Raw genomic sequence first — 11251 nt, 5'->3', positions numbered from 1 at the left:
CTCCTGCCCCCAATCTCTTCCAGCATCAGAGTCTTTTCCAATGAGTCAACTCTTCGCATGAGGTGGCCAAAGTACTGGAGTTTCAGCTTTAGCATCATTCCTTCCAAAGAACACCCAGGGCTGATCTCCTTCAGAATGGACTGGTTGGATCTCCTTGCAGTCCAAGGGACTCTCAAGAGTCTTCTCCAACACCACAGTTCAAAAGCATCAATTCTTTGGTGCTCAGCCTTCTTCACAGTCCAACTCTCACATCCATACATGACCACAGGAAAAACCATAGCCTTGACTAGATGGACCTTTGTTGACAAAGTAATGTCTCTGCTTTTTAATATGCTATCTAGGTTGAGCATAGCTTTCCTTCCAAAAAATAAGCATCTTTTAATTTCATGAACTCTTATAAACCCTCAATTTCTTTTCAATAATTTTGCCAAATCTATGCACCATATTTTAATCAAATGAAAGTGTGTCACAGACATTTTAAACTTTGTGCATCTGCAAAGAATAAATCTGTTCTCCTATATAACCACAGTTTCCTCATCACAACTAAGAAAATTATTTAATTAAATTAATTAAAACTCTTTTACAATGTATCTAAATATCACACTTATGCTCAAATTTCCTCCCAGTTTCTCCCAAAATGTCTTTAACAACTATTAGTAGTTTTTGTTTTTTTAAAAACAGGGATCCAGTCAAGACTCTGACATTGTATTTTGTTGCTACCTCTCTTGAATCTCTTTTTATCTAGGACAGTCCCATCATTTTCCCCCATAAGGCATTACCTACAGAAGTTCAGGCTGGCACTATTGGAGATACTCCCAGGTCCTGAATGGGACCCCACTCCAGTACTCTTGCCTGGAAAATACAATGGACTGACTTCACTTTCACTTTTCACTTTCATGCATTGGAGAAGGAAATGGCAACCCACTCCAGTGTTCTTGTCTGGAGAATCCCAGGGATGGGGGAGCCTGGTGGGCTGCCATCTATGGGGTGGCACAGAGTCGGACACAACTGAAGCGACTTAGCAGCAGCAGCAGCCAGCTCCTGAATTTGTTTGGTTGTTTCTCACAACATTGTTTAACTTGTTCCTCTCTTCCATATAGTTCGTCTAAAGTGGAAATTAGGCTGAGAGTTTTGAACAGATTCAGGCTTAACATTTAGGCCAGAAATACTCTATCATTGATTTTTTTTTCATTAAAAAATTTTATTTTATTTTTTTAATTTTTTGTCATTTTATTTATTTATTTATTTATTTTTAGTTTTTTATTTTTTAAATTTTAAAATCTTTAATTCTTACATGCGTTCCCAAACCTGAACCCCCCTCCCACCTCCCTCCCCATAACATCTCTCTGGGTCATCCCCATGCACCAGCCCCAAGCATGCTGTATCCTGCGTCAGACATAGACTGGCGATTCAATTCTTACATGATAATACACATGTTAGAATGCCATTCTCCCAAATCATCCCACCCTCTCCCTCTCCCTCTGAGTCCAAAAGTCCGTTATACACATCTGTGTCTTTTTTCCTATCTTGCATACAGGGTCATCATTGCCATCTTTCTAAATTCCATATATATGTGTTAGTATATTGTATTGGTGTTTTTCTTTCTGGCTTACTTCACTCTGTATAATTGGCTCCAGTTTCATCCATCTCATCAGAACTGATTCAAATGAATTCTTTTTAACGGCTGAGTAATACTCCATTGTGTATATGTACCACAGCTTTCTTATCCATTCATCTGCTGATGGACATCTAGGTTGTTTCCATGTCCTGGCTATTATAAACAGTGCTGCGATGAACATTGGGGTACATGTGTCTCTTTCCATTCTGGTTTCCTTGGTGTGTATGCCCAGAAGTGGGATTGCTGGGTCATAAGGGAGTTCTATTTGCAATTTTTTAAGGAATCTCCACACTGTTCTCCGTAGTGGCTGTACTAGTTTGCATTCCCACCAACAGTGTAGGAGGGTTGCCTTTTCTCCACACCCTCTCCAGCATTTATTGCTTGCAGATTTTTGGATCGCAGCCATTCTGACTGGTGTGAAGTGGTACCTCATTGTGGTTTTGATTTGCATTTCTCTAATAATGAGTGATGTGGAGCATCTTTTCATGTGTTTGTTAGCCATCCGTATGTCTTCTTTGGAGAAATGTCTATTTAGTTCTTTGGCCCATTTTTTGATTGGGTGGTTTATTTTTCTGGAGTTGAGCTGCAGAAGTTGCTTGTATATTTTTGAGATTAGTTGTTTGTCAGTTGCTTCATTTGCTATTATTTTCTCCCATTCAGAAGGCTGTCTTTTCACCTTGCTTATATTTTCCTTTGTTGTGCAGAAGCTTTTAATTTTAATTAGATCCCATTTGTTTATTTTTGCTTTTATTTCCAGCATTCTGGGAGGTGGATCATAGAGGATCCTGCTGTGATTTATGTCTGAGAGTGTTTTGCCTATGTTCTCCTCTAGGAGTTTTATAGTTTCTGATCTTACATTTAGATCTTTAATCCATTTTGAGTTTATTTTTGTGTGCGGTGTTAGAAAGTGATCTAGTTTCATTCTTTTACAAGTGGTTGACCAGTTTTCCCAGCACCACTTGTTAAAGAGATTGTCTTTACTCCATTGTATATTCTTGCCTCCTTTGTCAAAGATAAGGTGTCCATATGTGTGTGGATTTATCTCTGGGCTTTCTATTTTGTTCCATTGATCTATATGTCTGTCTTTGTGCCAGTACCATACTGTCTTGATGACTGTGGCTTTGTAGTAGAGCCTGAAGTCAGGCAAGTTGATTCCTCCAGTTCCATTCTTCTTTCTCAAGATTGCTTTGGCTATTCGAGGTCTTTTGTATTTCCATACAAATCTTGAAATTATTTGTTCTAGTTCTGTGAAAAATGTGGCTGGTAGCTTGATAGGGATTGCATTGAATTTGTAAATTGCTTTGGGTAGTATACTCATTTTCACTATATTGATTCTTCCAATCCATGAACATGGTATATTTCTCCATCTATTAGTGTCCTCTTTGATTTCTTTCATCAGTGTTTTATAGTTTTCTATATATAGGTCTTTAGTTTCTTTAGGTAGATATATTCCTAAGTATTTTATTCTTTTCGTTGCAATGGTGAATGGAATTGTTTCCTTAATTTCTTTTTCTACTTTCTCATTATTCATGTATAGGAATGCAAGGGATTTCTGTGTGTTGATTTTATATCCTGCAACTTTACTATATTCATTGATTAGCTCTAGTAATTTTCTTGTGGAGTCTTTAGGGTTTTCCATGTAGAGGATCATGTTATCTGCAAACAGTGAGAGTTTTACTTCTTCTTTTCCAATTTGGTCTATCATTGATTTTGGAAACGTCTGATTGCGCCTCATGAGAAGGTACATGACACCACATTGCCTCACTCTGTTGTTTAGTCACTAAGCCAGATCTGACTCTTGCAACCACATGGACTGTAGCCTGACAGGCTCTTCTATCCATGGAATTCTGCAAGTGAGAATCCTGGAGTGAGTAGCCATTTCCTCTCTAGGGGATCATTCCAACCCAGGGATTGAACCAGCGTCTCCTGCTTGGCAGGTGGATACTTTGCCACTGAGCCACTTGGGAAGAAGCCCCTTGTCCCACTCTTTGAGATGCTGAATGTGGTCACTTGGTTAAGGCAGTGTCCTCATCCACAGTTGATAGTAACCAATTTTAAAGACTAAATTGCAGAGTTGAATTGCCTCACAGTTAAAATTCAGGTGAATAATTTCTGATGAACACTGGCTAAAATGGCTTCTAAGACTGGCACGATGCCATTGTCATCAGTGACAAAATGCTAAGTTCTTCTTTACCACCACAAAACCACAAATGATGTTTTACTTCCAGCAATTAATCATGGACTAGTTGGATATCACATTCAGGGCCTTTTTAAATGGAGTCAACCAAAAATAATAGCTAGTCTCTGGAGCCCTCTATATTTTTCAACATGATTTAAAATATTTTATTTTAATCTGCCAAAAAATCCAAGTTCTGAATCCATATCCATAACCCAACTACCCATAACCTAACTCTGTTTGGATTCCTCACAAATCCCTCAAACTCAGTATATCCAGAATTCATCAGTTCTCTCTGTTCAGGGATTATCAACTTGCCCAAGCTGAAGTACTGAGGATCAGCACTTATACAGTTATTTCTTTAATGTATTCTTCCCTACACATTCAACCAATGAAGATTTTGCATTCCAACAGTCAGAAAACTAAGATCATGCCAGGGATGGGTCCCATCATGCCGGTCCCATCACTTCATGGCAAATAGATGGGGAAACAGTCACTGACTTTATTTTTCTGGGCACCAAAATCACTGCAGATGGTGATTGCAGCCATGAAATTAAAAGATGCTTACTCCTTGGAAGGAAAGTTATGACCAACCTAGACAGCATATTAAAAAGCAGAGACATTACTTTGTCAACAAAGGTCCATCTATTCAAGGCTATGGTTTTTCCAGTGGTCATGTATGGAGGTGAGAGTTGGACTATAAAGAAAGCTGAGCACCAAAGAATTGATGCTTTTGAACTGTGGTGTTGGAGAAGACTCTTGAAAGTCCCTTGGACTGTAAGGAGATCCAACCAGTCCATCCTAAAGGAGATCAGTCCTGGGTGTTCATTGGTGGGATTGACTTTGAAGCTGCAACTTCAATACTTTGGCCACCTGATGCAAAGAGCTGACTCATTTGAAAAGACCCTGATGCTGGGAAAGATTGAGGGCAGGAGGAGAAGGCGACGACAGAGGATGAGATGGTTGATGGCATCATCGACTCAATGGACATGGGTTTGGGTGGACTCCCGGAGCTGATGATGGACAGGGAGGCCTGGTGTGCTGCAGTTCATGGGGTCACAAAGAGTCGGACACGACTGAGTGACGGATCTGAACTAAACTGAACGTCCTAATATCTTGAATCCTACCCATCTCCTCACCACATTGCACCTCAAATTCAGCATGTCCAATATTGAACTCATGTCATTTCCTCTAAAACCTGCCCCATCTTCTAGGTGAATAGAAATCCCTCCATCAAGTTGTCAGGCCTAGAAACTGCATGTCCATCTGGATCCCTCATGTTCCATACAAATCAGACACCTTTGTGTTTTTCTTTTCCAGTCCTACTCTACTGAACTATTTGAATCATTCTTTTTCATTTTGGCTGCTCTGCAGGGTGTCTAAGATCTTAGTTCCCTGACCAGGAATCAAACCCGTGCCCCTTGCAGTGGAAGTGCAAAATCCTAACCACTGGACTGCCAGGGAAGTCCCTCAGTCATCTCTTTTCTGGACTTTGGGACTTGAATTTGCTCTTCATGTTGCTGAAGAATAACCTTTCACATATGTCTGATAATACACTCTCCACTTGAAACCACTCTCAAATGTGGCATAGAATTATGTTCAAAAACAAATAAAACTAATGCACTGCTTTAAAATTCAGGTTGGTGGCTACCTTTGCAGAGAAAGCCTTGGGTAATGACTGTTAGGAGGTGGGAGGAGTGCATACTGCCAATATGTACTATTCTGTGAACCTGGTATAGGTTCCATGAATATGATAGATGTACGAAAATTCATTGAGCTATACAAGTATATGGGGTCACTTTTCTGTATATATTTTCTTTTTATTAAAAGCCAATTAAATTAAAACATAATTTATTAGCCAGTTACCTTCCTATTAGGATTGAGCGATAATTTCAGTTTTTTATGAACACTTTCATCATGGTGAGTTTCTGTTTCAATTACACTCAAAATCAAGCATTCTGTTCTTAATATTTAATCACTGATGACCTGAAGAAAGTCCCATACTCATTTATTACAGATAGTTGGAATTTATTGATTTGTTTCATGTCATTGTGATAATGCAGCCCCTCACTGCGAAATATTCTCTCTTCCAACAGTAACCGTGTATCCACTCCACGAGATGATTCCTATCTGCTCCCTTTTGTCACCACACTGCTTAATACCGATGTGCGGCAGTTTTGTGAGACAGAGAGGCATTTTGGTGTCACTAGCATCAATATGCTGATGCAGGAACATCAATATGCTGATATAGGCTCAACTCTATGCCAGCTGGTATTACTATTCTACTCTTCCAGCCTGGCTGAACTTGAGATAAAAATGAAAGCCAAATGCTTAAATATAAATCCAGACAAAACAGCAGAGAAACTGATCGGCAATGAGATACCTCCTGAGTCAATGACAGAAATTATTCTGACATTTTGAATTAAAGAAACTTGGAACATAAATTTTAGATGAAGATATGACTTATAATTCTCAGTAGGATTAATAAAACTCCACACTAATGTACCCACCAGTTAGGGAAATGCATGAACAGAAAACTCTGTGGTAGGAATACAAAAATTATAACAATAAGAAACTGAAAGATAATCTCATAAAGCATCTATCAATGATAAAGTGATATATTGCATTATAACAGGATATAATTGTTATATAATATGATAAACATACAATAGGATGATATGATCAATTATATATTTGCATTTTTTGTGTCTGCCATGTACTAGGCATGCACAAGGCATTTTAGAGATTATTTTACTTTATTTAATGAAATTTTACACATACAACCTGGGGTGCATTGCAATGATATAAGTAACAGTGAGAAGTTCTCCCAAGTCAACACACAGTGCCATTGTTCTTAGAGTTTTTATACTCTATTTATTGTTTTTTGAGTATCCATAAAGTACTCACATTGGCAGTTCAATATTTACTATAATCACATATGTTAATATAGTAACATAATGCACTAAAATACCTAAATCCCCAGTAGCCAACTATTGGGAAATTTTTGCCCCACGTGACTGATGGTCCCCACCCAGCCACGATGCACCCTCTGATTCATATTTACGTACTGCCTAGCACCCTCTGGAGGGCTTTCCTGGTGGCTCAGATGGTAAAGAACCTGCCCACAATGCAGGAGACCCAGGTTCAATCCCTGGGTCGGAAAGATTCCCTAGAGAAGGAAATGGCAACTCAGTGTTCTTGCCTGGAGAATCCCAGGGAAGGGAGAGCCTGGTAGGCTGCCATCTATGGGATGGTATAGAGTCGGACACAACTGAAGCGACTTAGCAGCAGCAGCATAATATTCTTGCCTAGAGAATTCCACAGGCAGAGGAGCCCAGTGGGCTACAGTCCACGCGTCACAAAGAATCAGACACGATTGAACGACCAACATATACACTTAGCACCCTCTGAGATGTTTTAGAGAAGTACATTCATATTCATCTTACCTACCTTTAGAAGTTCTAGCCCCACATATTCTGGGTGCAAAATGATTCAGAACAAAAAAAATTTCTGGGGCTAAAGATGAAAGTGCTAGTCTACTGGGTGTTTATATAGTTTGGAAGTAGGAAGCAGGACCACTGAACTAAAAGGGGCTGTTGTGAAGAGAGAAGCTTGAACTACAGGGGAAAGAGTGTAGAAGCCAAAAATGGATAAAGCAGGGATCCTATAAAGGAGAATAACCTGCGCTCTCTCAGGTCATGTCCAGATCCCTTTTTCTTACAGGGTAGCTGTGAGCAGGAACAGTGAATGACCTTCAAACATGCCAGACAGCTCTTCCAAATAACCGCCCCCGCCCTGCCCCCAGCAACCCTAGCTTAGGTTTGGAAATGCATTCACACTAAATTAAAAATGAGTGATATCAGATTAACAGTGGAAGGGAAAAAAAGAAGAGATGAGGCCCCAAAGTGGAATGTAGGTGAAAAGAGAAGCTAAAAAGTTTACCAATATTGTAAAACCTCCTCTCACTTTCTCTCCACCTTTGTTTCTCACACACCATCTCCCTGTGACATACTCGTAAATTCCCTATTTGATGTGCTACTGGAAATGCCTTCATGCCTCTTTATTTTCCAGAATCCTTCCTCCCTAATGCTAGAGCTGAATTACACCCTCAGAATCAGATGAGAAAGTAAGTGGGAACAATGAATTTCCCTGGTCTTCCTCTAGCTAGGCAAGAATAATCATCTTGGCTTTTGAAATAAAACAGTTATTTGATTATATCAAGATCAGTTGCTGGGTCAGGAGAATTTTAAACCAGAGTAACACAAATGACTTAAGTTTTCTTGGCTCATGATACTCGATACAACTAATTTTAGACAAAGTGACTTATTAGCATTTTCAGCTTCAAATATAACAGATTGAAAATAACAGTTAATACTAAATTTTGATATTTTGTTACATTTGAATCATAGTATTTTTAAAATAAACTCATGTCTTAACTTACAGCCATCTGACTTTCAAGTGATTTTTCAACCAATTAAACCCACATTACCTGCTGAGCCATTGAGGAAGCCCAATATGAATTTCTATATGATCCAGTAATTTCACTTCTAGGTATTTATATATCTGGGTATATATTTATGTATCTGAAAAATTGAAAGCAGTGTATCTAAGGGACACCCATGTTCATAGCAGCACTAGTCACAATAGCCAAAAGATGAAAGCCTCCCTGATATTCAACAGATGAAAGGATAAATAAATGTGTATAAATACAGTGAAATATTATTCACCCTTAGAAAGATAGGAAACTTTGACATGTTCTACATCACAGATGAACCTTGAGGACATTATGCTGGATGAAGTAAGCCAGCCATAAAATGATAAATACTGCATAATTCCACTTATGTGAGGTTTCTAAAGTAGGTTGATCCATACAGACAGAAAGTAGAATAGTAGTTGAGAAGACCAGGAATGGGGGAGCAGGGTGAGTTGTGGTTTAATGGGTATAAGAGTTTCAGTTTTGCAAGATGAAAAAGTTCTGGAGATGGGCTGTACAACAATGTGAATATACTTATTACTAAGCTGTACACTTAAAAATGGCTGAGATAACAAATTTTATATATGTGCATTTTACCACAGTTAAAAAAAATACTTCTGCCAGTTGTAGAATCTGATGAAGTACATATCCACTGAAGTGGGACTTTCTAGGGTATTTGTTTCAATAGATAAATTCTGAAATGTTTGTTTAAAATTCATTTCATTGCTTTATAGTCAGTCATTTGGGATATATATTTCATTGAAATCACTGAAAATTATTGACAAACTGAAAGAATGTAGAGAAGTTACAATTCTATTCCATTCCTCACTTAACATTCAATATATATTAGTTGAGCACTTATTATAAGCTACTGCTGCTGCTGCTAAGTCGCTTCAGTTGTGTCCAACTCTGTGCGACCCCATAGATGGCAGCCCACCAGGCTCCCCCATCCCTGGGATTCTCCAGGCAAGAACACTGGAGTGGGTTGCCATTTCCTTCTCCAATGCAGGAAAGTGAAAAGTGAAAGTGAAGTCGCTCAGTCGTGTCTGATTCTTAGCCACTCCATGGACTGCAGCCCACCAGCCTCCTCCGTCCATGGGATTTTCCAGGTAAGAGTACTGGAGTGGGGTGCCATTGCCTTCTCCTACTATAAGCTACACTGGAGATAAATGGTAATATCTCTATATCCTAGTAAAATTAAAAAATGCATGGACTTTCCTGTCAGACTAGAGGCAAAAGAATGAAAGTGAATTCCAACTAAAAGTTATAAAATTCGTATTAAACAGAATACATAAAATGGGTTGCTAAGCTAAGAAAAGGGAAAATAATTTTAAGAATAAGGAAAATGGTAATGCGATTGAGAACAAAGGTGTATATAGATATAATGGTATCAGAGGGTTAATTTTTTTTCAATTGTTAATATTATTTTTTCAAACACAAGGAAAATAAAATAGCTATAGAAAGATTCTCTAAAAACATAGCCATTCCAGGAGAGGGTATTTCTAAACAACATGGCAGGATTTAGAATATCAGCAGAGGATCTTCCAGGAAATGAGAAAACATAGATAATATTCAATTATGGGATTCCCTGGTGGCTCAAATGGAAAAGAATCTACCTGCAATGCAGGAGACCTGAGTTCGATCCCTGGGTTGGGAAGATCCCCTGGAGAAGAGAGTAGCTACCCACTCCAGTATTCTTGCCAGGAGAATTCTACGGACAGATGGGCCTGGCAGGCTACAGTCCATGCGTACTAAGTCAGTTCAGTTGTGTCCGACTCTTTGCAACCCTATGGACTGTAGCCCACTAGACTCCTCTGTCCATGGGAATTCTCCTGGCAAAAATACTAGAGTGGGTTGCCATTTCTGACTCCACTGCATCTTCCTGACCCAGGGATCGAACCCACATCTCATGTCTCCTGCACTGGCAGGAAGGTTCTTTACCACTAGCACCAGCTGGGAAGCCCATGTGGTCACAAAGTTATTTAAAATCTAAAGTCTTCCAAGCAGTGTATATGTGAGGAATTTCATCTTAATTTTGCAGGCAATGAAGAAGCATCAGGGTTTTTGAAGGAAGACATTGACAAAATTCATTTTGTGGCTTTGTATTTCACTCTGCAAAAATTATGAACCATGTCAGCAACAAGTAAGACCCATGTACCCACCACATTTCCTAAGACTTAGACTACTACCATTATCTTTAAAAAGCTGTCTGTGGGCTCAACTTTGATCTTATCTTTTTTTCTTACCCAGAGACAATAAATATACTAAATTTTGTGTTAGTCATTCCCTTCCTTTCATTAGTTTGGATGTATCCCTAAAGTTTATATCATCCGGTACTATCTCAATTTGAACCCCATGTAATAGATTCTTGGTACATGTATTCTTTGATGACTTGCTTTTTCGCGGACATGTTTTTGAGATTCCTCTGTGTTCACCTATATAGCTGTGACTCGATTGTCACTGTTAGTATTCCATTGAATGAATGAATCACAATTTATTTTATCATTCTACTTCAATGGATATTTGAGCTGCATCCAGTTTTGTTGTTGTTACCAAGAATAATTCTATGAGCCCCCTTGCATAAATTTTCTGTGAAAATTTCTTTGAAGCAAAGGTAGATATACTGCAGCTCATGGGCCAAATATGTATAACCCAAGAGTTATACATTTTTTAAAATTTTTTAAAAAGCAAAAGAAGATTATTTTGTGATATATGAAAACAGGGAGTTCAGAGTCCATAGTAAAGTTCTTTGGAGCACATCCCCATCCATTTTTTTACATACAGTCTATGGTTGCATTCTTGCTGCAGTGACAGGGCTGATCTCTAAGTCATCCATACTTTCCTTGAAGTGTAGTCACACCACCTACTTTGTGAGGCTTTTCTTGAGACAGTCTCTTCCTTTAATTCCCATCAGTTATTATAATGTGCCAGAACTTCAGATCTTATCACATAAAACTTCTTATTACTTTTTATGTACTGCACT

Source organism: Ovis canadensis, chromosome 10, assembly GCF_042477335.2.
Source record: "Ovis canadensis isolate MfBH-ARS-UI-01 breed Bighorn chromosome 10, ARS-UI_OviCan_v2, whole genome shotgun sequence".
In the NCBI taxonomy this organism is placed as follows: domain Eukaryota; kingdom Metazoa; phylum Chordata; class Mammalia; order Artiodactyla; family Bovidae; genus Ovis; species Ovis canadensis.
The sequence above is the reverse complement of the archived record's forward strand: the minus strand, read 5'-3'. Positions refer to the sequence as shown.